General features: G+C 35.2%; 1 long non-coding RNA gene across 2 annotated transcripts in view; it reads right to left on the reverse strand.

Moving 5' to 3' along the window:
• LOC106079322 (uncharacterized) overlaps positions 1 to 25,819 on the reverse strand; it is a 43,285-nt gene extending 17,466 nt beyond the window's left edge. For both annotated transcript variants that reach the window (XR_008775107.1, XR_008775108.1), the window contains exons 1-7: positions 25,754 to 25,819; positions 25,261 to 25,342; positions 25,000 to 25,129; positions 24,787 to 24,891; positions 24,356 to 24,546; positions 23,543 to 23,650; positions 22,893 to 23,064 (exon numbers count right to left, since the gene is read on the reverse strand). This is a non-coding gene — a long non-coding RNA (uncharacterized LOC106079322). The remainder of the gene's footprint in view (positions 1 to 22,892; positions 23,065 to 23,542; positions 23,651 to 24,355; positions 24,547 to 24,786; positions 24,892 to 24,999; positions 25,130 to 25,260; positions 25,343 to 25,753) is intronic.
• Between the last annotated feature and the right edge of the window lie 561 nt (positions 25,820 to 26,380).

A 26,380-nucleotide genomic window follows, 5' to 3' on the forward strand; every position in this document is an offset into this window, starting at 1 on the left:
AACGTTCAATCGGAATATAAATGAAGACGTCTAACACAGTTATACATCCGTATGAATTTCTTTTTAGGCACTCAAAGAATGATTTCACTGGGAATTGCAAACACATTTTGATCACCACATTAAGTGCAGAGGTCAAAGACCTGCTAATTATCACACATTTGTTGTTATATTTATTGTTACAAACGTTCAATTGGAATATAAATGAAGACGTCTAACACAGTTATACATCCGTATGAATTTCTTTTTTAAGCACTCAAAGAATGATTTCACTGGGAATTGCAAATACATTTTGATCACCACATTAAGTGCAGAGGTCAAAGACCTGCTAATTAGCACACATTTGTACACAAATGTTTGTAGATATCCTCATTACAATTCAATAAAGTTGTTACAAAACCTCACTGGTTACATCACTTCACAGTGTCTCAATGGATAGGGTAGAGATGAGCGTGATACAAACGACAATCCCAACTGTTCCTGCACAATCATCATATATCTGATGGCTTATATTTTCATCCTTTTTTTTTTAACTCTTGTTTTGCAAACGTGCATCAGTTGAATAGTTGGAGCCCAATAAAAAGTTTCAGGCTTGCTTTTTTCACTGACTCCTGTTTTGAGCTTGTTGACCTACAGCTTCATTTTGATGAACTGACTGTAACAATATTTTTGATGACGTCGTGTTCAAGCTATTGAAGTGGTCTACAAGCATCCGGTTTGAGGGCTGAATCAGCCTCACAAACTTCGCACTCAACTAATGTCGAGTGAGTTGAATCAGCGTCAAAGCTTGCACTCAACTAATTATGTCCCAACTATTATTCAACTGAGCCGAAATAACCGGTTATTTTACAAACTCATTCTTCTTTGTTGTTTTTTTGAATGCCTTTTAACATTCCAAGTTATGATGATGCTTTGTCCAAGGCATTGTAGCACGTGAAAAAAATGCAAAACAAGAAAAAGGATGTGCACTGTTGGGTTGTCTACAAATGCACAGACATAACCAACAATTTCGTCTTGGATCAACAATTCAATTGATGACAATATTACTACATCTAGTCCTCAGCTAAAAATCCTCAATTTTTCAAAAATGAATACAATATCCTTTCCTATAAGTACGAAGATGGTCATGGAGACCGATCTTCTTTGAAAAAAAATCCTCAACTACATCCTTTAAACATGAAGATGGCTAAAGAGCCCAGTCTTCACTTTTAAAATTCCTCCATTAATCATTCCTATGAACACGAAGATGGCTAAGGAGTCCAGACTTCGCTTTTAAAATTCCTCCATTAATCATTCCTATGAACACGAAGATGGCTAAGGAGTCCAGTCTTCGCTTATAAAATTCCTCCGTTAATCATTCCTATGAACACGAAGATGGCTAAGGAGTCCAGTCTTCGCTTTTAAAAGTCCTCCATTAATCATTCCTATAAACACGAAGATGGCTAAAGAGTCCAGTCTTCGCTTTTGAAAAGTCCTAAGCTATACATAGTAATGTCATCAATTAAATGTGTTTTCTCCGCAACTATTTAGTTGGTCTGCAAGTGCAAATGTTGATTAGTGTGCGCTGCATCACGATCGGCGATATTTCCTTTGATGGACACGTTCATATGTTCCTTGAGTGTGACTTAATTATTGATTTTTACAAACGTTCAATCGGAATATAAATGAAGACGTCTAACACAGTTATACATCCGTATGAATTTCTTTTTAGGCACTCAAAGAATGATTTCACTGGGAATTGCAAACACATTTTGATCACCACATTAAGTGCAGAGGTCAAAGACCTGCTAATTATCACACATTTGTTGTTATATTTATTGTTACAAACGTTCAATTGGAATATAAATGAAGACGTCTAACACAGTTATACATCCGTATGAATTTCTTTTTTAAGCACTCAAAGACAAAGAATGATTTCACTGGGAATTGCAAATACATTTTGATCACCACATTAAGTGCAGAGGTCAAAGACCTGCTAATTAGCACACATTTGTACACAAATGTTTGTAGATATCCTCATTACAATTCAATAAAGTTGTTACAAAACCTCACTGGTTACATCACTTCACAGTGTCTCAATGGATAGGGTAGAGATGAGCGTGATACAAACGACAATCCCAACTGTTCCTGCACAATCATCATATATCTGATGGCTTATATTTTCATCCTTTTTTTTTTAACTCTTGTTTTGCAAACGTGCATCAGTTGAATAGTTGGAGCCCAATAAAAAGTCTCAGGCTTGCTTTTTTCACTGACTCCTGTTTTGAGCTTGTTGACCTACAGCTTCATTTTGATGAACTGACTGTAACAATATTTTTGATGACGTCGTGTTCAAGCTATTGAAGGTGGTCTACAAGCATCCGGTTTGAGGGCTGAATCAGCCTCACAAACTTCGCACTCAACTAATGTCGAGTGAGTTGAATCAGCGTCAAAGCTTGCACTCAACTAATTATGTCCCAACTATTATTCAACTGAGCCGAAATAACCGGTTATTTTACAAACTCATTCTTCTTTGTTGTTTTTTTGAATGCCTTTTAACATTCCAAGTTATGATGATGCTTTGTCCAAGGCATTGTAGCACGTGAAAAAAATGCAAAACAAGAAAAAGGATGTGCACTGTTGGGTTGTCTACAAATGCACAGACATAACCAACAATTTCGTCTTGGATCAACAATTCAATTGATGACAATATTACTACATCTAATCCTCAGCTAAAAATCCTCAATTTTTCAAAAATGAATACAATATCCTTTCCTATAAGTACGAAGATGGTCATGGAGACCGATCTTCTTTGAAAAAAAATCCTCAACTACATCCTTTAAACATGAAGATGGCTAAAGAGCCCAGTCTTCACTTTTAAAATTCCTCCATTAATCATTCCTATGAACACGAAGATGGCTAAGGAGTCCAGACTTCGCTTTTAAAATTCCTCCATTAATCATTCCTATGAACACGAAGATGGCTAAGGAGTCCAGACTTCGCTTTTAAAATTCCTCCATTAATCATTCCTATGAACACGAAGATGGCTAAGGAGTCCAGTCTTCGCTTTTAAAAGTCCTCCATTAATCATTCCTATAAACACGAAGATGGCTAAAGAGTCCAGTCTTCGCTTTTGAAAAGTCCTAAGCTAAACATAGTAATGTCATCAATTAAATGTGTTTTCTCCGCAACTATTTAGTTGGTCTGCAAGTGCAAATGTTGATTAGTGTGCGCTGCATCACGATCGGCGATATTTCCTTTGATGGACACGTTCATATGTTCCTTGAGTGTGACTTAATTATTGATTTTTACAAACGTTCAATCGGAATATAAATGAAGACGTCTAACACAGTTATACATCCGTATGAATTTCTTTTTAGGCACTCAAAGAATGATTTCACTGGGAATTGCAAACACATTTTGATCACCACATTAAGTGCAGAGGTCAAAGACCTGCTAATTATCACACATTTGTTGTTATATTTATTGTTACAAACGTTCAATTGGAATATAAATGAAGACGTCTAACACAGTTATACATCCGTATGAATTTCTTTTTTAAGCACTCAAAGAATGATTTCACTGGGAATTGCAAATACATTTTGATCACCACATTAAGTGCAGAGGTCAAAGACCTGCTAATTAGCACACATTTGTACACAAATGTTTGTAGATATCCTCATTACAATTCAATAAAGTTGTTACAAAACCTCACTGGTTACATCACTTCACAGTGTCTCAATGGATAGGGTAGAGATGAGCGTGATACAAACGACAATCCCAACTGTTCCTGCACAATCATCATATATCTGATGGCTTATATTTTCATCCTTTTTTTTTTAACTCTTGTTTTGCAAACGTGCATCAGTTGAATAGTTGGAGCCCAATAAAAAGTTTCAGGCTTGCTTTTTTCACTGACTCCTGTTTTGAGCTTGTTGACCTACAGCTTCATTTTGATGAACTGACTGTAACAATATTTTTGATGACGTCGTGTTCAAGCTATTGAAGTGGTCTACAAGCATCCGGTTTGAGGGCTGAATCAGCCTCACAAACTTCGCACTCAACTAATGTCGAGTGAGTTGAATCAGCGTCAAAGCTTGCACTCAACTAATTATGTCCCAACTATTATTCAACTGAGCCGAAATAACCGGTTATTTTACAAACTCATTCTTCTTTGTTGTTTTTTTGAATGCCTTTTAACATTCCAAGTTATGATGATGCTTTGTCCAAGGCATTGTAGCACGTGAAAAAAATGCAAAACAAGAAAAAGGATGTGCACTGTTGGGTTGTCTACAAATGCACAGACATAACCAACAATTTCGTCTTGGATCAACAATTCAATTGATGACAATATTACTACATCTAGTCCTCAGCTAAAAATCCTCAATTTTTCAAAAATGAATACAATATCCTTTCCTATAAGTACGAAGATGGTCATGGAGACCGATCTTCTTTGAAAAAAAATCCTCAACTACATCCTTTAAACATGAAGATGGCTAAAGAGCCCAGTCTTCACTTTTAAAATTCCTCCATTAATCATTCCTATGAACACGAAGATGGCTAAGGAGTCCAGACTTCGCTTTTAAAATTCCTCCATTAATCATTCCTATGAACACGAAGATGGCTAAGGAGTCCAGTCTTCGCTTATAAAATTCCTCCGTTAATCATTCCTATGAACACGAAGATGGCTAAGGAGTCCAGTCTTCGCTTTTAAAAGTCCTCCATTAATCATTCCTATAAACACGAAGATGGCTAAAGAGTCCAGTCTTCGCTTTTGAAAAGTCCTAAGCTATACATAGTAATGTCATCAATTAAATGTGTTTTCTCCGCAACTATTTAGTTGGTCTGCAAGTGCAAATGTTGATTAGTGTGCGCTGCATCACGATCGGCGATATTTCCTTTGATGGACACGTTCATATGTTCCTTGAGTGTGACTTAATTATTGATTTTTACAAACGTTCAATCGGAATATAAATGAAGACGTCTAACACAGTTATACATCCGTATGAATTTCTTTTTAGGCACTCAAAGAATGATTTCACTGGGAATTGCAAACACATTTTGATCACCACATTAAGTGCAGAGGTCAAAGACCTGCTAATTATCACACATTTGTTGTTATATTTATTGTTACAAACGTTCAATTGGAATATAAATGAAGACGTCTAACACAGTTATACATCCGTATGAATTTCTTTTTTAAGCACTCAAAGAATGATTTCACTGGGAATTGCAAATACATTTTGATCACCACATTAAGTGCAGAGGTCAAAGACCTGCTAATTAGCACACATTTGTACACAAATGTTTGTAGATATCCTCATTACAATTCAATAAAGTTGTTACAAAACCTCACTGGTTACATCACTTCACAGTGTCTCAATGGATAGGGTAGAGATGAGCGTGATACAAACGACAATCCCAACTGTTCCTGCACAATCATCATATATCTGATGGCTTATATTTTCATCCTTTTTTTTTTAACTCTTGTTTTGCAAACGTGCATCAGTTGAATAGTTGGAGCCCAATAAAAAGTTTCAGGCTTGCTTTTTTCACTGACTCCTGTTTTGAGCTTGTTGACCTACAGCTTCATTTTGATGAACTGACTGTAACAATATTTTTGATGACGTCGTGTTCAAGCTATTGAAGGTGGTCTACAAGCATCCGGTTTGAGGGCTGAATCAGCCTCACAAACTTCGCACTCAACTAATGTCGAGTGAGTTGAATCAGCGTCAAAGCTTGCACTCAACTAATTATGTCCCAACTATTATTCAACTGAGCCGAAATAACCGGTTATTTTACAAACTCATTCTTCTTTGTTGTTTTTTTGAATGCCTTTTAACATTCCAAGTTATGATGATGCTTTGTCCAAGGCATTGTAGCACGTGAAAAAAATGCAAAACAAGAAAAAGGATGTGCACTGTTGGGTTGTCTACAAATGCACAGACATAACCAACAATTTCGTCTTGGATCAACAATTCAATTGATGACAATATTACTACATCTAGTCCACAGCTAAAAATCCTCAATTTTTCAAAAATGAATACAATATCCTTTCCTATAAGTACGAAGATGGTCATGGAGACCGATCTTCTTTGAAAAAAAATCCTCAACTACATCCTTTAAACATGAAGATGGCTAAAGAGCCCAGTCTTCACTTTTAAAATTCCTCCATTAATCATTCCTATGAACACGAAGATGGCTAAGGAGTCCAGACTTCGCTTTTAAAATTCCTCCATTAATCATTCCTATGAACACGAAGATGGCTAAGGAGTCCAGACTTCGCTTTTAAAATTCCTCCATTAATCATTCCTATGAACACGAAGATGGCTAAGGAGTCCAGTCTTCGCTTTTAAAAGTCCTCCATTAATCATTCCTATAAACACGAAGATGGCTAAAGAGTCCAGTCTTCGCTTTTGAAAAGTCCTAAGCTAAACATAGTAATGTCATCAATTAAATGTGTTTTCTCCGCAACTATTTAGTTGGTCCGCAAGTGCAAATGTTGATTAGTGTGCGCTGCATCACGATCGGCGATATTTCCTTTGATGGACACGTTCATATGTTCCTTGAGTGTGACTTAATTATTGATTTTTACAAACGTTCAATCGGAATATAAATGAAGACGTCTAACACAGTTATACATCCGTATGAATTTCTTTTTAGGCACTCAAAGAATGATTTCACTGGGAATTGCAAACACATTTTGATCACCACATTAAGTGCAGAGGTCAAAGACCTGCTAATTATCACACATTTGTTGTTATATTTATTGTTACAAACGTTCAATTGGAATATAAATGAAGACGTCTAACACAGTTATACATCCGTATGAATTTCTTTTTTAAGCACTCAAAGAATGATTTCACTGGGAATTGCAAATACATTTTGATCACCACATTAAGTGCAGAGGTCAAAGACCTGCTAATTAGCACACATTTGTACACAAATGTTTGTAGATATCCTCATTACAATTCAATAAAGTTGTTACAAAACCTCACTGGTTACATCACTTCACAGTGTCTCAATGGATAGGGTAGAGATGAGCGTGATACAAACGACAATCCCAACTGTTCCTGCACAATCATCATATATCTGATGGCTTATATTTTCATCCTTTTTTTTTTAACTCTTGTTTTGCAAACGTGCATCAGTTGAATAGTTGGAGCCCAATAAAAAGTTTCAGGCTTGCTTTTTTCACTGACTCCTGTTTTGAGCTTGTTGACCTACAGCTTCATTTTGATGAACTGACTGTAACAATATTTTTGATGACGTCGTGTTCAAGCTATTGAAGGTGGTCTACAAGCATCCGGTTTGAGGGCTGAATCAGCCTCACAAACTTCGCACTCAACTAATGTCGAGTGAGTTGAATCAGCGTCAAAGCTTGCACTCAACTAATTATGTCCCAACTATTATTCAACTGAGCCGAAATAACCGGTTATTTTACAAACTCATTCTTCTTTGTTGTTTTTTTGAATGCCTTTTAACATTCCAAGTTATGATGATGCTTTGTCCAAGGCATTGTAGCACGTGAAAAAAATGCAAAACAAGAAAAAGGATGTGCACTGTTGGGTTGTCTACAAATGCACAGACATAACCAACAATTTCGTCTTGGATCAACAATTCAATTGATGACAATATTACTACATCTAGTCCTCAGCTAAAAATCCTCAATTTTTCAAAAATGAATACAATATCCTTTCCTATAAGTACGAAGATGGTCATGGAGACCGATCTTCTTTGAAAAAAAATCCTCAACTACATCCTTTAAACATGAAGATGGCTAAAGAGCCCAGTCTTCACTTTTAAAATTCCTCCATTAATCATTCCTATGAACACGAAGATGGCTAAGGAGTCCAGACTTCGCTTTTAAAATTCCTCCATTAATCATTCCTATGAACACGAAGATGGCTAAGGAGTCCAGTCTTCGCTTATAAAATTCCTCCGTTAATCATTCCTATGAACACGAAGATGGCTAAGGAGTCCAGTCTTCGCTTTTAAAAGTCCTCCATTAATCATTCCTATAAACACGAAGATGGCTAAAGAGTCCAGTCTTCGCTTTTGAAAAGTCCTAAGCTAAACATAGTAATGTCATCAATTAAATGTGTTTTCTCCGCAACTATTTAGTTGGTCTGCAAGTGCAAATGTTGATTAGTGTGCGCTGCATCACGATCGGCGATATTTCCTTTGATGGACACGTTCATATGTTCCTTGAGTGTGACTTAATTATTGATTTTTACAAACGTTCAATCGGAATATAAATGAAGACGTCTAACACAGTTATACATCCGTATGAATTTCTTTTTAGGCACTCAAAGAATGATTTCACTGGGAATTGCAAACACATTTTGATCACCACATTAAGTGCAGAGGTCAAAGACCTGCTAATTATCACACATTTGTTGTTATATTTATTGTTACAAACGTTCAATTGGAATATAAATGAAGACGTCTAACACAGTTATACATCCGTATGAATTTCTTTTTTAAGCACTCAAAGAATGATTTCACTGGGAATTGCAAATACATTTTGATCACCACATTAAGTGCAGAGGTCAAAGACCTGCTAATTAGCACACATTTGTACACAAATGTTTGTAGATATCCTCATTACAATTCAATAAAGTTGTTACAAAACCTCACTGGTTACATCACTTCACAGTGTCTCAATGGATAGGGTAGAGATGAGCGTGATACAAACGACAATCCCAACTGTTCCTGCACAATCATCATATATCTGATGGCTTATATTTTCATCCTTTTTTTTTTAACTCTTGTTTTGCAAACGTGCATCAGTTGAATAGTTGGAGCCCAATAAAAAGTTTCAGGCTTGCTTTTTTCACTGACTCCTGTTTTGAGCTTGTTGACCTACAGCTTCATTTTGATGAACTGACTGTAACAATATTTTTGATGACGTCGTGTTCAAGCTATTGAAGGTGGTCTACAAGCATCCGGTTTGAGGGCTGAATCAGCCTCACAAACTTCGCACTCAACTAATGTCGAGTGAGTTGAATCAGCGTCAAAGCTTGCACTCAACTAATTATGTCCCAACTATTATTCAACTGAGCCGAAATAACCGGTTATTTTACAAACTCATTCTTCTTTGTTGTTTTTTTGAATGCCTTTTAACATTCCAAGTTATGATGATGCTTTGTCCAAGGCATTGTAGCACGTGAAAAAAATGCAAAACAAGAAAAAGGATGTGCACTGTTGGGTTGTCTACAAATGCACAGACATAACCAACAATTTCGTCTTGGATCAACAATTCAATTGATGACAATATTACTACATCTAGTCCTCAGCTAAAAATCCTCAATTTTTCAAAAATGAATACAATATCCTTTCCTATAAGTACGAAGATGGTCATGGAGACCGATCTTCTTTGAAAAAAAATCCTCAACTACATCCTTTAAACATGAAGATGGCTAAAGAGCCCAGTCTTCACTTTTAAAATTCCTCCATTAATCATTCCTATGAACACGAAGATGGCTAAGGAGTCCAGACTTCGCTTTTAAAATTCCTCCATTAATCATTCCTATGAACACGAAGATGGCTAAGGAGTCCAGTCTTCGCTTATAAAATTCCTCCGTTAATCATTCCTATGAACACGAAGATGGCTAAGGAGTCCAGTCTTCGCTTTTAAAAGTCCTCCATTAATCATTCCTATAAACACGAAGATGGCTAAAGAGTCCAGTCTTCGCTTTTGAAAAGTCCTAAGCTAAACATAGTAATGTCATCAATTAAATGTGTTTTCTCCGCAACTATTTAGTTGGTCTGCAAGTGCAAATGTTGATTAGTGTGCGCTGCATCACGATCGGCGATATTTCCTTTGATGGACACGTTCATATGTTCCTTGAGTGTGACTTAATTATTGATTTTTACAAACGTTCAATCGGAATATAAATGAAGACGTCTAACACAGTTATACATCCGTATGAATTTCTTTTTAGGCACTCAAAGAATGATTTCACTGGGAATTGCAAACACATTTTGATCACCACATTAAGTGCAGAGGTCAAAGACCTGCTAATTATCACACATTTGTTGTTATATTTATTGTTACAAACGTTCAATTGGAATATAAATGAAGACGTCTAACACAGTTATACATCCGTATGAATTTCTTTTTTAAGCACTCAAAGAATGATTTCACTGGGAATTGCAAATACATTTTGATCACCACATTAAGTGCAGAGGTCAAAGACCTGCTAATTAGCACACATTTGTACACAAATGTTTGTAGATATCCTCATTACAATTCAATAAAGTTGTTACAAAACCTCACTGGTTACATCACTTCACAGTGTCTCAATGGATAGGGTAGAGATGAGCGTGATACAAACGACAATCCCAACTGTTCCTGCACAATCATCATATATCTGATGGCTTATATTTTCATCCTTTTTTTTTTAACTCTTGTTTTGCAAACGTGCATCAGTTGAATAGTTGGAGCCCAATAAAAAGTTTCAGGCTTGCTTTTTTCACTGACTCCTGTTTTGAGCTTGTTGACCTACAGCTTCATTTTGATGAACTGACTGTAACAATATTTTTGATGACGTCGTGTTCAAGCTATTGAAGGTGGTCTACAAGCATCCGGTTTGAGGGCTGAATCAGCCTCACAAACTTCGCACTCAACTAATGTCGAGTGAGTTGAATCAGCGTCAAAGCTTGCACTCAACTAATTATGTCCCAACTATTATTCAACTGAGCCGAAATAACCGGTTATTTTACAAACTCATTCTTCTTTGTTGTTTTTTTGAATGCCTTTTAACATTCCAAGTTATGATGATGCTTTGTCCAAGGCATTGTAGCACGTGAAAAAAATGCAAAACAAGAAAAAGGATGTGCACTGTTGGGTTGTCTACAAATGCACAGACATAACCAACAATTTCGTCTTGGATCAACAATTCAATTGATGACAATATTACTACATCTAGTCCACAGCTAAAAATCCTCAATTTTTCAAAAATGAATACAATATCCTTTCCTATAAGTACGAAGATGGTCATGGAGACCGATCTTCTTTGAAAAAAAATCCTCAACTACATCCTTTAAACATGAAGATGGCTAAAGAGCCCAGTCTTCACTTTTAAAATTCCTCCATTAATCATTCCTATGAACACGAAGATGGCTAAGGAGTCCAGACTTCGCTTTTAAAATTCCTCCATTAATCATTCCTATGAACACGAAGATGGCTAAGGAGTCCAGACTTCGCTTTTAAAATTCCTCCGTTAATCATTCCTATGAACACGAAGATGGCTAAGGAGTCCAGTCTTCGCTTTTAAAAGTCCTCCATTAATCATTCCTATAAACACGAAGATGGCTAAAGAGTCCAGTCTTCGCTTTTGAAAAGTCCTAAGCTAAACATAGTAATGTCATCAATTAAATGTGTTTTCTCCGCAACTATTTAGTTGGTCTGCAAGTGCAAATGTTGATTAGTGTGCGCTGCATCACGATCGGCGATATTTCCTTTGATGGACACGTTCATATGTTCCTTGAGTGTGACTTAATTATTGATTTTTACAAACGTTCAATCGGAATATAAATGAAGACGTCTAACACAGTTATACATCCGTATGAATTTCTTTTTAGGCACTCAAAGAATGATTTCACTGGGAATTGCAAACACATTTTGATCACCACATTAAGTGCAGAGGTCAAAGACCTGCTAATTATCACACATTTGTTGTTATATTTATTGTTACAAACGTTCAATTGGAATATAAATGAAGACGTCTAACACAGTTATACATCCGTATGAATTTCTTTTTTAAGCACTCAAAGAATGATTTCACTGGGAATTGCAAATACATTTTGATCACCACATTAAGTGCAGAGGTCAAAGACCTGCTAATTAGCACACATTTGTACACAAATGTTTGTAGATATCCTCATTACAATTCAATAAAGTTGTTACAAAACCTCACTGGTTACATCACTTCACAGTGTCTCAATGGATAGGGTAGAGATGAGCGTGATACAAACGACAATCCCAACTGTTCCTGCACAATCATCATATATCTGATGGCTTATATTTTCATCCTTTTTTTTTTAACTCTTGTTTTGCAAACGTGCATCAGTTGAATAGTTGGAGCCCAATAAAAAGTTTCAGGCTTGCTTTTTTCACTGACTCCTGTTTTGAGCTTGTTGACCTACAGCTTCATTTTGATGAACTGACTGTAACAATATTTTTGATGACGTCGTGTTCAAGCTATTGAAGGTGGTCTACAAGCATCCGGTTTGAGGGCTGAATCAGCCTCACAAACTTCGCACTCAACTAATGTCGAGTGAGTTGAATCAGCGTCAAAGCTTGCACTCAACTAATTATGTCCCAACTATTATTCAACTGAGCCGAAATAACCGGTTATTTTACAAACTCATTCTTCTTTGTTGTTTTTTTGAATGCCTTTTAACATTCCAAGTTATGATGATGCTTTGTCCAAGGCATTGTAGCACGTGAAAAAAATGCAAAACAAGAAAAAGGATGTGCACTGTTGGGTTGTCTACAAATGCACAGACATAACCAACAATTTCGTCTTGGATCAACAATTCAATTGATGACAATATTACTACATCTAGTCCTCAGCTAAAAATCCTCAATTTTTCAAAAATGAATACAATATCCTTTCCTATAAGTACGAAGATGGTCATGGAGACCGATCTTCTTTGAAAAAAAATCCTCAACTACATCCTTTAAACATGAAGATGGCTAAAGAGCCCAGTCTTCACTTTTAAAATTCCTCCATTAATCATTCCTATGAACACGAAGATGGCTAAGGAGTCCAGACTTCGCTTTTAAAATTCCTCCATTAATCATTCCTATGAACACGAAGATGGCTAAGGAGTCCAGTCTTCGCTTATAAAATTCCTCCGTTAATCATTCCTATGAACACGAAGATGGCTAAGGAGTCCAGTCTTCGCTTTTAAAAGTCCTCCATTAATCATTCCTATAAACACGAAGATGGCTAAAGAGTCCAGTCTTCGCTTTTGAAAAGTCCTAAGCTAAACATAGTAATGTCATCAATTAAATGTGTTTTCTCCGCAACTATTTAGTTGGTCTGCAAGTGCAAATGTTGATTAGTGTGCGCTGCATCACGATCGGCGATATTTCCTTTGATGGACACGTTCATATGTTCCTTGAGTGTGACTTAATTATTGATTTTTACAAACGTTCAATCGGAATATAAATGAAGACGTCTAACACAGTTATACATCCGTATGAATTTCTTTTTAGGCACTCAAAGAATGATTTCACTGGGAATTGCAAACACATTTTGATCACCACATTAAGTGCAGAGGTCAAAGACCTGCTAATTATCACACATTTGTTGTTATATTTATTGTTACAAACGTTCAATTGGAATATAAATGAAGACGTCTAACACAGTTATACATCCGTATGAATTTCTTTTTTAAGCACTCAAAGAATGATTTCACTGGGAATTGCAAATACATTTTGATCACCACATTAAGTGCAGAGGTCAAAGACCTGCTAATTAGCACACATTTGTACACAAATGTTTGTAGATATCCTCATTACAATTCAATAAAGTTGTTACAAAACCTCACTGGTTACATCACTTCACAGTGTCTCAATGGATAGGGTAGAGATGAGCGTGATACAAACGACAATCCCAACTGTTCCTGCACAATCATCATATATCTGATGGCTTATATTTTCATCCTTTTTTTTTTAACTCTTGTTTTGCAAACGTGCATCAGTTGAATAGTTGGAGCCCAATAAAAAGTTTCAGGCTTGCTTTTTTCACTGACTCCTGTTTTGAGCTTGTTGACCTACAGCTTCATTTTGATGAACTGACTGTAACAATATTTTTGATGACGTCGTGTTCAAGCTATTGAAGGTGGTCTACAAGCATCCGGTTTGAGGGCTGAATCAGCCTCACAAACTTCGCACTCAACTAATGTCGAGTGAGTTGAATCAGCGTCAAAGCTTGCACTCAACTAATTATGTCCCAACTATTATTCAACTGAGCCGAAATAACCGGTTATTTTACAAACTCATTCTTCTTTGTTGTTTTTTTGAATGCCTTTTAACATTCCAAGTTATGATGATGCTTTGTCCAAGGCATTGTAGCACGTGAAAAAAATGCAAAACAAGAAAAAGGATGTGCACTGTTGGGTTGTCTACAAATGCACAGACATAACCAACAATTTCGTCTTGGATCAACAATTCAATTGATGACAATATTACTACATCTAGTCCTCAGCTAAAAATCCTCAATTTTTCAAAAATGAATACAATATCCTTTCCTATAAGTACGAAGATGGTCATGGAGACCGATCTTCTTTGAAAAAAAATCCTCAACTACATCCTTTAAACATGAAGATGGCTAAAGAGCCCAGTCTTCACTTTTAAAATTCCTCCATTAATCATTCCTATGAACACGAAGATGGCTAAGGAGTCCAGACTTCGCTTTTAAAATTCCTCCATTAATCATTCCTATGAACACGAAGATGGCTAAGGAGTCCAGTCTTCGCTTATAAAATTCCTCCGTTAATCATTCCTATGAACACGAAGATGGCTAAGGAGTCCAGTCTTCGCTTTTAAAAGTCCTCCATTAATCATTCCTATAAACACGAAGATGGCTAAAGAGTCCAGTCTTCGCTTTTGAAAAGTCCTAAGCTAAACATAGTAATGTCATCAATTAAATGTGTTTTCTCCGCAACTATTTAGTTGGTCTGCAAGTGCAAATGTTGATTAGTGTGCGCTGCATCACGATCGGCGATATTTCCTTTGATGGACACGTTCATATGTTCCTTGAGTGTGACTTAATTATTGATTTTTACAAACGTTCAATCGGAATATAAATGAAGACGTCTAACACAGTTATACATCCGTATGAATTTCTTTTTAGGCACTCAAAGAATGATTTCACTGGGAATTGCAAACACATTTTGATCACCACATTAAGTGCAGAGGTCAAAGACCTGCTAATTATCACACATTTGTTGTTATATTTATTGTTACAAACGTTCAATTGGAATATAAATGAAGACGTCTAACACAGTTATACATCCGTATGAATTTCTTTTTTAAGCACTCAAAGACAAAGAATGATTTCACTGGGAATTGCAAATACATTTTGATCACCACATTAAGTGCAGAGGTCAAAGACCTGCTAATTAGCACACATTTGTACACAAATGTTTGTAGATATCCTCATTACAATTCAATAAAGTTGTTACAAAACCTCACTGGTTACATCACTTCACAGTGTCTCAATGGATAGGGTAGAGATGAGCGTGATACAAACGACAATCCCAACTGTTCCTGCACAATCATCATATATCTGATGGCTTATATTTTCATCCTTTTTTTTTTAACTCTTGTTTTGCAAACGTGCATCAGTTGAATAGTTGGAGCCCAATAAAAAGTCTCAGGCTTGCTTTTTTCACTGACTCCTGTTTTGAGCTTGTTGACCTACAGCTTCATTTTGATGAACTGACTGTAACAATATTTTTGATGACGTCGTGTTCAAGCTATTGAAGGTGGTCTACAAGCATCCGGTTTGAGGGCTGAATCAGCCTCACAAACTTCGCACTCAACTAATGTCGAGTGAGTTGAATCAGCGTCAAAGCTTGCACTCAACTAATTATGTCCCAACTATTATTCAACTGAGCCGAAATAACCGGTTATTTTACAAACTCATTCTTCTTTGTTGTTTTTTTGAATGCCTTTTAACATTCCAAGTTATGATGATGCTTTGTCCAAGGCATTGTAGCACGTGAAAAAAATGCAAAACAAGAAAAAGGATGTGCACTGTTGGGTTGTCTACAAATGCACAGACATAACCAACAATTTCGTCTTGGATCAACAATTCAATTGATGACAATATTACTACATCTAATCCTCAGCTAAAAATCCTCAATTTTTCAAAAATGAATACAATATCCTTTCCTATAAGTACGAAGATGGTCATGGAGACCGATCTTCTTTGAAAAAAAATCCTCAACTACATCCTTTAAACATGAAGATGGCTAAAGAGCCCAGTCTTCACTTTTAAAATCCCTCCATTAATCATTCCTATGAACACGAAGATGGCTAAGGAGTCCAGACTTCGCTTTTAAAATTCCTCCATTAATCATTCCTATGAACACGAAGATGGCTAAGGAGTCCAGTCTTCGCTTTTAAAAGTCCTCCATTAATCATTCCTATAAACACGAAGATGGCTAAGGAGTCCAGACTTCGCTTTTAAAATTCCTCCATTAATCATTCCTATGAACACGAAGATGGCTAAGGAGTCCAGTCTTCGCTTATAAAATTCCTCCGTTATTCATTCCTATGAACACGAAGATGGCTAAGGAGTCCAGTCTTCGCTTTTAAAAGTCCTCCATTAATCATTCCTATAAACACGAAGATGGCTAAAGAGTCCAGTCTTCGCTTTTGAAAAGTCCTAAGCTAAACATAGTAATGTCATCAATTAAATGTGTTTTCTCCGCAACTATTTAGTTGGTCTGCAAGTGCAAATGTTGATTAGTGTGCGCTGCATCACAATCGGCGATATTTCCTTTGATGGACACGTTCATATGTTCCTTGAGTGTGACTTAATTATTGATTTTTACAAACGTTCAATCGGAATATAAATGAAGACGTCTAACACAGTTATACATCCGTATGAATTTCTTTTTAGGCACTCAAAGAATGATTTCACTGGGAATTGCAAACACATTTTGATCACCACATTAAGTGCAGAGGTCAAAGACCTGCTAATTATCACACATTTGTTGTTATATTTATTGTTACAAACGTTCAATTGGAATATAAATGAAGACGTCTAACACAGTTATACATCCGTATGAATTTCTTTTTTAAGCACTCAAAGAATGATTTCACTGGGAATTGCAAATACATTTTGATCACCACATTAAGTGCAGAGGTCAAAGACCTGCTAATTAGCACACATTTGTACACAAATGTTTGTAGATATCCTCATTACAATTCAATAAAGTTGTTACAAAACCTCACTGGTTACATCACTTCACAGTGTCTCAATGGATAGGGTAGAGATGAGCGTGATACAAACGACAATCCCAACTGTTCCTGCACAATCATCATATATCTGATGGCTTATATTTTCATCCTTTTTTTTTTTAACTCTTGTTTTGCAAACGTGCATCAGTTGAATAGTTGGAGCCCAATAAAAAGTCTCAGGCTTGCTTTTTTCACTGACTCCTGTTTTGAGCTTGTTGACCTACAGCTTCATTTTGATGAACTGACTGTAACAATATTTTTGATGACGTCGTGTTCAAGCTATTGAAGGTGGTCTACAAGCATCCGGTTTGAGGGCTGAATCAGCCTCACAAACTTCGCACTCAACTAATGTCGAGTGAGTTGAATCAGCGTCAAAGCTTGCACTCAACTAATTATGTCCCAACTATTATTCAACTGAGCCGAAATAACCGGTTATTTTACAAACTCATTCTTCTTTGTTGTTTTTTTGAATGCCTTTTAACATTCCAAGTTATGATGATGCTTTGTCCAAGGCATTGTAGCACGTGAAAAAAATGCAAAACAAGAAAAAGGATGTGCACTGTTGGGTTGTCTACAAATGCACAGACATAACCAACAATTTCGTCTTGGATCAACAATTCAATTGATGACAATATTACTACATCTAATCCTCAGCTAAAAATCCTCAATTTTTCAAAAATGAATACAATATCCTTTCCTATAAGTACGAAGATGGTCATGGAGACCAATCTTCTTTGAAAAAAAATCCTCAACTACATCCTTTAAACATGAAGATGGCTAAAGAGCCCAGTCATCACTTTTAAAATTCCTCCATTAATCATTCCTATGAACACGAAGATGGCTAAGGAGTCCAGACTTCGCTTTTAAAATTCCTCCATTAATCATTCCTATGAACACGAAGATGGCTAAGGAGTCCAGTCTTCGCTTTTAAAAGTCCTCCATTAATCATTCCTATAAACACGAAGATGGCTAAGGAGTCCAGACTTCGCTTTTAAAATTCCTCCATTAATCATTCCTATGAACACGAAGATGGCTAAGGAGTCCAGTCTTCGCTTATAAAATTCCTCCGTTATTCATTCCTATGAACACGAAGATGGCTAAGGAGTCCAGTCTTCGCTTTTAAAAGTCCTCCATTAATCATTCCTATAAACACGAAGATGGCTAAAGAGTCCAGTCTTCGCTTTTGAAAAGTCCTAAGCTAAACATAGTAATGTCATCAATTAAATGTGTTTTCTCCGCAACTATTTAGTTGGTCTGCAAGTGCAAATGTTGATTAGTGTGCGCTGCATCACGATCGGCGATATTTCCTTTGATGGACACGTTCATATGTTCCTTGAGTGTGACTTAATTATTGATTTTTACAAACGTTCAATCGGAATATAAATGAAGACGTCTAACACAGTTATACATCCGTATGAATTTCTTTTTAGGCACTCAAAGAATGATTTCACTGGGAATTGCAAACACATTTTGATCACCACATTAAGTGCAGAGGTCAAAGACCTGCTAATTATCACACATTTGTTGTTATATTTATTGTTACAAACGTTCAATTGGAATATAAATGAAGACGTCTAACACAGTTATACATCCGTATGAATTTCTTTTTTAAGCACTCAAAGACAAAGAATGATTTCACTGGGAATTGCAAATACATTTTGATCACCACATTAAGTGCAGAGGTCAAAGACCTGCTAATTAGCACACATTTGTACACAAATGTTTGTAGATATCCTCATTACAATTCAATAAAGTTGTTACAAAACCTCACTGGTTACATCACTTCACAGTGTCTCAATGGATAGGGTAGAGATGAGCGTGATACAAACGACAATCCCAACTGTTCCTGCACAATCATCATATATCTGATGGCTTATATTTTCATCCTTTTTTTTTTAACTCTTGTTTTGCAAACGTGCATCAGTTGAATAGTTGGAGCCCAATAAAAAGTTTCAGGCTTGCTTTTTTCACTGACTCCTGTTTTGAGCTTGTTGACCTACAGCTTCATTTTGATGAACTGACTGTAACAATATTTTTGATGACGTCGTGTTCAAGCTATTGAAGGTGGTCTACAAGCATCCGGTTTGAGGGCTGAATCAGCCTCACAAACTTCGCACTCAACTAATGTCGAGTGAGTTGAATCAGCGTCAAAGCTTGCACTCAACTAATTATGTCCCAACTATTATTCAACTGAGCCGAAATAACCGGTTATTTTACAAACTCATTCTTCTTTGTTGTTTTTTTGAATGCCTTTTAACATTCCAAGTTATGATGATGCTTTGTCCAAGGCATTGTAGCACGTGAAAAAAATGCAAAACAAGAAAAAGGATGTGCACTGTTGGGTTGTCTACAAATGCACAGACATAACCAACAATTTCGTCTTGGATCAACAATTCAATTGATGACAATATTACTACATCTAGTCCTCAGCTAAAAATCCTCAATTTTTCAAAAATGAATACAATATCCTTTCCTATAAGTACGAAGATGGTCATGGAGACCGATCTTCTTTGAAAAAAAATCCTCAACTACATCCTTTAAACATGAAGATAGCTAAAGAGCCCAGACTTCGCTTTTAAAATTCCTCCATTAATCATTCCTATGAACACGAAGATGGCTAAGGAGTCCAGACTTCGCTTTTAAAATTCCTCCATTAATCATTCCTATGAACACGAAGATGGCTAAGGAGTCCAGTCTTCGCTTATAAAATTCCTCCGTTAATCATTCCTATGAACACGAAGATGGCTAAGGAGTCCAGTCTTCGCTTTTAAAAGTCCTCCATTAATCATTCCTATGAACACGAAGATGGCTAAGGAGTCCAGTCTTCGCTTTTAAAAGTCCTCCATTAATCCTTCCTATAAACACGAAGATGGCTAAAGAGTCCAGTCTTCGCTTTTGAAAAGTCCTAAGCTAAACATAGTAATGTCATCAATTAAATGTGTTTTCTCCGCAACTATTTAGTTGGTCTGCAAGTGCAAATGTTGATTAGTGTGCGCTGCATCACGATCGGCGATATTTCCTTTGATGGACACGTTCATATGTTCCTTGAGTGTGACTTAATTATTGATTTTTACAAACGTTCAATCGGAATATAAATGAAGACGTCTAACACAGTTATACATCCGTATGAATTTCTTTTTAGGCACTCAAAGAATGATTTCACTGGGAATTGCAAACACATTTTGATCACCACATTAAGTGCAGAGGTCAAAGACCTGCTAATTATCACACATTTGTTGTTATATTTATTGTTACAAACGTTCAATTGGAATATAAATGAAGACGTCTAACACAGTTATACATCCGTATGAATTTCTTTTTTAAGCACTCAAAGACAAAGAATGATTTCACTGGGAATTGCAAATACATTTTGATCACCACATTAAGTGCAGAGGTCAAAGACCTGCTAATTAGCACACATTTGTACACAAATGTTTGTAGATATCCTCATTACAATTCAATAAAGTTGTTACAAAACCTCACTGGTTACATCACTTCACAGTGTCTCAATGGATAGGGTAGAGATGAGCGTGATACAAACGACAATCCCAACTGTTCCTGCACAATCATCATATATCTGATGGCTTATATTTTCATCCTTTTTTTTTTAACTCTTGTTTTGCAAACGTGCATCAGTTGAATAGTTGGAGCCCAATAAAAAGTTTCAGGCTTGCTTTTTTCACTGACTCCTGTTTTGAGCTTGTTGACCTACAGCTTCATTTTGATGAACTGACTGTAACAATATTTTTGATGACGTCGTGTTCAAGCTATTGAAGGTGGTCTACAAGCATCCGGTTTGAGGGCTGAATCAGCCTCACAAACTTCGCACTCAACTAATGTCGAGTGAGTTGAATCAGCGTCAAAGCTTGCACTCAACTAATTATGTCCCAACTATTATTCAACTGAGCCGAAATAACCGGTTATTTTACAAACTCATTCTTCTTTGTTGTTTTTTTGAATGCCTTTTAACATTCCAAGTTATGATGATGCTTTGTCCAAGGCATTGTAGCACGTGAAAAAAATGCAAAACAAGAAAAAGGATGTGCACTGTTGGGTTGTCTACAAATGCACAGACATAACCAACAATTTCATCTTGGATCAACAATTCAATTGATGACAATATTACTACATCTAGTCCTCAGCTAAAAATCCTCAATTTTTCAAAAATGAATACAATACCCTTTCCTATAAGTACGAAGATGGTCATGGAGACCGATCTTCTTTGAAAAAAAATCCTCAACTACATCCTTTAAACATGAAGATGGCTAAAGAGCCCAGACTTCGCTTTTAAAATTCCTCCATTAATCATTCCTATGAACACGAAGATGGCTAAGGAGTCCAGTCTTCGCTTATAAAATTCCTCCGTTATTCATTCCTATGAACACGAAGATGGCTAAGGAGTCCAGTCTTCGCTTTTAAAAGTCCTCCATTAATCATTCCTATAAACACGAAGATGGCTAAAGAGTCCAGTCTTCGCTTTTGAAAAGTCCTAAGCTAAACATAGTAATGTCATCAATTAAATGTGTTTTCTCCGCAACTATTTAGTTGGTCTGCAAGTGCAAATGTTGATTAGTGTGCGTTGCATCACGAGCGGCGATATTTCCTTTGAAGGACACGTTCATATGTTCCTTGAGTGTGACTTAATTATTGTTACAAACGTTCAATCCGAATATACATGAAGACGTCTAACACAGTTATACATCCGTATGAATTTCTTTTTTAAGCACTCAAAGAATGATTTCACTGGGAATTGCAAATACATTTTGATCACCACATTTAGTTCCGAGTCTCAATGAATGAGAGGTGAGTGTGATACAAATGACAATCCCAAATGTTCCTGCACAATTATATACATGTAATGGATTAAATCTTTTTTTTTTTTTACATTTGTTTTGCGAATGTACATCAGTTGAAATAAATAGATGCATCATGAGCGGCAACATTTCCTTTGGTGGAAACGTTCATACTGATTGTTCATTGAATGTGTTAGGGTTAGGATTTTTGGCATGCAATTGTATATCGTATCACATGGAATAGTAGATTTTTTTTTCACATTAACTTCCAACATGAAAATATAATGCACATTTTTCCACACCTTAGAAATGAAACAGTTAAAGAGTATTCAAGTCAACTTAATATGTCATTATATTGCACATAATCATAAGAAACCATGAATGTTTTTTTGTCACACTATCACACACTGAAGAATTGAAACAGTTTATTTAGTTGGCCTTGTTTATGCAATAGTACATCATATCACTGAATTGTAGATCCTTTTCCTTTTGTCCAATTAAGTACTGGGGTGTAAAGACCATGCACATTAACACATAGTTGCATTTGTAAATAGCAATTGTACAACAAAATAATGTTGAGCTACAATAGTAACTTGAATCCTCCCAATCTTCAAGTGGCAAAGTGAAAGCTGATGGTGATGCACAACTTTTCATTTTTGTGTTTGAATTCCATATTTAGAATACATTACTTTTGAATTAATCCAAATGACAAAGAATCCAATTCCATTATTTGTTGAAATATATTTACATTTATACAGTTGGAATTATTTCAGAGCAATTCAGTTTTTCTGCAAAAATTAATAGGAACATCCACATATTTTAACTGAAATTAAAATGGTATATCACTAAGTTTAACAAATGAAAATTCAGTTTACTTTCATAACTAGACACTATTAAAACAAATACAATACAAATTTCTTTAACTAGACAGGTGAACTTACAAGTTGTGTATGAAGTTGTCATGTGTTTGTGAAGTAATTACTGACATCATTATATACAAAACAAATACAGCAACAATGCACATACAACTAATGCAGGATATTTAAAGTAACATGCACATACAACATACAACAAATGCAGGATCATCGCTTTACAAAGAAATAAATGCTGTGAAGAGTAACAATATTTCTTACCTTATTCTGACTATGGCTCCATTTGAAGAAATGGCAGATGAACTTTAGATAAAACATGTTGACCATTTGTAGATCGGTAGAATCTTTTCACAGTGAGAAAGATGTTTAATGTTCTTACTGCAGCCTTGAAATGTTCATCCTTTTTTCTTGACCTCATGTCTAATTGACCTCCCTAAGAGAGTTGAGAAAAACACACTGTTTAACAGATATATACCACATCTAAATGCATTACCATATAATGCAGTATTGATAAAATAGTGCAACTACATTTTTTTTTAAATAATCAATAAAAAAATGTAAATCTAATGCAAACAAATAAATAAAAAACTTTAAAAATAGAGCTAGTTTAAAAATACTTCAAATATCTCTAGTAAAAGCACAAGTTTTAAAAATACCTAATTTCCCAAGTTGGCCTTGTAAGCTGCTATATCTGGACTTTTCTTTAAAAACATTTTCAGAAGAAAAAAAAAAACACTATACAGATCTGACTTTTGTTTTGTGCTTTCATTCTAAACTAGCTCTGATTGTCTGACAGTTTAAGAAACTATTGCTAGGCCCTAAAACATACAACAGAATTAGGTGCATAGTGTAAAAACAATGTATTCCAAAGCAGAAGCTCTTGGGTTATAGATAGGAAAAATATTTATTACCTTGACCTGTAGGTCGTAGATAAACTTGTGGCAATCAAGGCAACAGTGGAGAATCAATGCACAATGATTGAGCCACTAACCCACAGATCAGCAACATGTAGTGTCTGTCTTTAAAAAAAAAATTGAAAAGTTGAAGCAAATTTACAAATTGAAAGAAAAATGTCAATAATATATTTAAAAAAAAAAAAAAAAGGAAACAGTAATAACCCTTGCCCATGTGTATAAACTCTTTTTCTCAGTAATTATTTTCCACATTCTGACAGAATTGTTAATGTTTCAATTCCACCCTGTTATGATTAAACTTCAATAACATTTTTGTTTGTAATCAGAAAACGTTACATTTTGGTATAGAATTATAGGACAATGCATGCTATTTTTATATAATACAGTATACTTTCTAAAAGCAAATATATATATATAATAAAATGTCAATCTTACAAATAAGAGGGTAAGTTATTATGAACATGTATGCACTATTCAAACATTCTTACAGTAAATGTGAAGCAGCTCTTGAGTGATTAAGTACACCACTTTATAAAAGTTAACATTTTGATCCTAATTGATTCCCTTTAGAAGAAAATGTATCTTATAAACCTAAAACTAGAGCAATGTCTGAAAATTAGCTGGCCAAACAACCCATGGTTAACCATTGACCATAGAAAAAGTTGAGCTTAACACTATCTGACCCATGATCACATGGTCTGAAATAGACATTGTGTTTTTATAATAGATTTTTTATATGCTCTAAAAATTAACAATTTTTTTTTCATTTTGCTATAAAATATTTAACTGGTACACTAGAATTCAACTCACCTATTGTCCTTAGAGAATTACCTAAGTAACCTTGGACACAAACTTGATCTCCTTGACCTTGGGCTGACATATCCAGACTCCTGAAGTCATTGAAGTACAGTAAAGTGGGTCACTACCATTGCAAGAAAGGTGTTTGGCAGAGTGACTTGGCAATGAAGACTCGTATATCAATAGGGGTGCACTGCTGATAGCTGGTACCCAGAAAACAGTTTAGATCACATTATCTTATTTGATTGACCTAAATTTTAAACTAATAAATGCCTTTTAACATTACATTAGTTATGATGATGCATTGTCCAAGGCTTAGTAATGCATCAAATAAACTTGATCACTATACCAAGAAGGTTGTTTAACAAACTAAATACCTATAGCTTTTTTTTTTTTCTATAGTAAAATTTGTTTTGTGAATGAAAATAAAACTTTGTACTCACTGTGTAGCCATCTTCATAGTGTTAAGAGATGAACCAGACAGACCAAACATTTGTTAATATGTAGTACAGGATTATGCTAAACAAATCTGAAACTTGACCAAAACACTGAAAGATGGTAGAGAAATATGTATAAAAAGTTCTCTATTATTTTTTAACATGCAATGATAAATTATTTTAGAATTAGCAGTTAAAGAAAAAAAAAGTAAGTCTTACTTAGGCCTTGAAAGCTTTCATTCATAAAAATGCCAACGAGAAAACTGTTATCTGATAGATTACCAAGGAATATTTGTTGCTTGGATGACAAATTGGTACTGCCGGCAGCAGAGAATGTCCGCTTGTTAAGCTGATGATATATGGAAACAACATATACGAGCTAGAATATCTCTTAAATACAATATCTCATGGTATTTAAAATAACATTGTTTCTATGGAAACAATAGTTAAGCCTATAAGTATTACAACAGTTTCAATTACCTGGCCTGTCTATTTACAGCTTTGGCTTTAGCTTTTTATCTCCCAGGCTAAAAGTTGAATCAATACTCAACATCTTGTTGAACTATTTAAAAAAAACAACAACAATGCAAGCTAAATAAATAATGTTATAATTACAGATTAAGAGGCAATTGTTATCATCTAAATTCAACCAGATATCAAATAGCTGAGCATTTAAGTAAATAAATTGCATCTAAATAAATTGCTTAAAAGTAATCACTATACACTTGTAAGGCAATATCTGTAGTTTAATAGTTTTGAAATATTTGTGCTTCAAGTAGGATGTTCTATTGAGAATAAACTTTGTCTTGACCACGGAAAAAGAGGGGGGAAAAAAAGTATTTAAAAAATATATATATTGAAAATAATTACATATAATACACAAGATAGTAGATCAGAAAAAAAAAGCAGGGTTGTACTACCACATATGTTGACTTGTTTCAAGTCTCCTAGTCCTGCTCTTCATATTACTTACTTGTAGATGGTTTCCATAATCTGTATGGCACTCCATTTCTTGAATAAGATCTATTCACCGTCTTAATCTGAAAAATGTGAAAATATAATTGTATTTAACTTGTTACAATAATCATGACTATATGTACCTAACTCTAAATGCTAAATGACAGAAATGAGTGTTTTTATGTAAATAATTTCAAAGCAATTACTAAAGACCAAGAGGACAAAGAATATTCAAAATGTTATCTAATATTGAGCCCAAGGAAATCCATGATGGAAAAAGCTTAGTAAAAAGCACAAATGCTAAAAAAACAAAAAAAATTGTTAACATTGATAATGCATTCACCTATGCAAACACTAACACAAAAAATACAATTCAAATGAAACATTTGAAAATAAGCATTACAATATTCATAATTTGCCTATCACTTCAGTATACATTAAAAAATAAAACAATGACATTATATTAAAAAAAAGTAAATCTGAACATTAAAATGAACTACTTGCCTTATAAGCTCGAATGGAAAAGTATGTTGATACAGGTCCAGAATTTTTGATGGCTAGAGAACCACAAGAATGAAATAGGCTCGACTAAAAAAACTTCTGGATAAGCTTGCTACACTGCTTTTTCCTGTTCCCTATAACT

Source organism: Biomphalaria glabrata, chromosome 15, assembly GCF_947242115.1.
Source record: "Biomphalaria glabrata chromosome 15, xgBioGlab47.1, whole genome shotgun sequence".
Lineage (NCBI taxonomy): Eukaryota > Metazoa > Mollusca > Gastropoda > Planorbidae > Biomphalaria > Biomphalaria glabrata.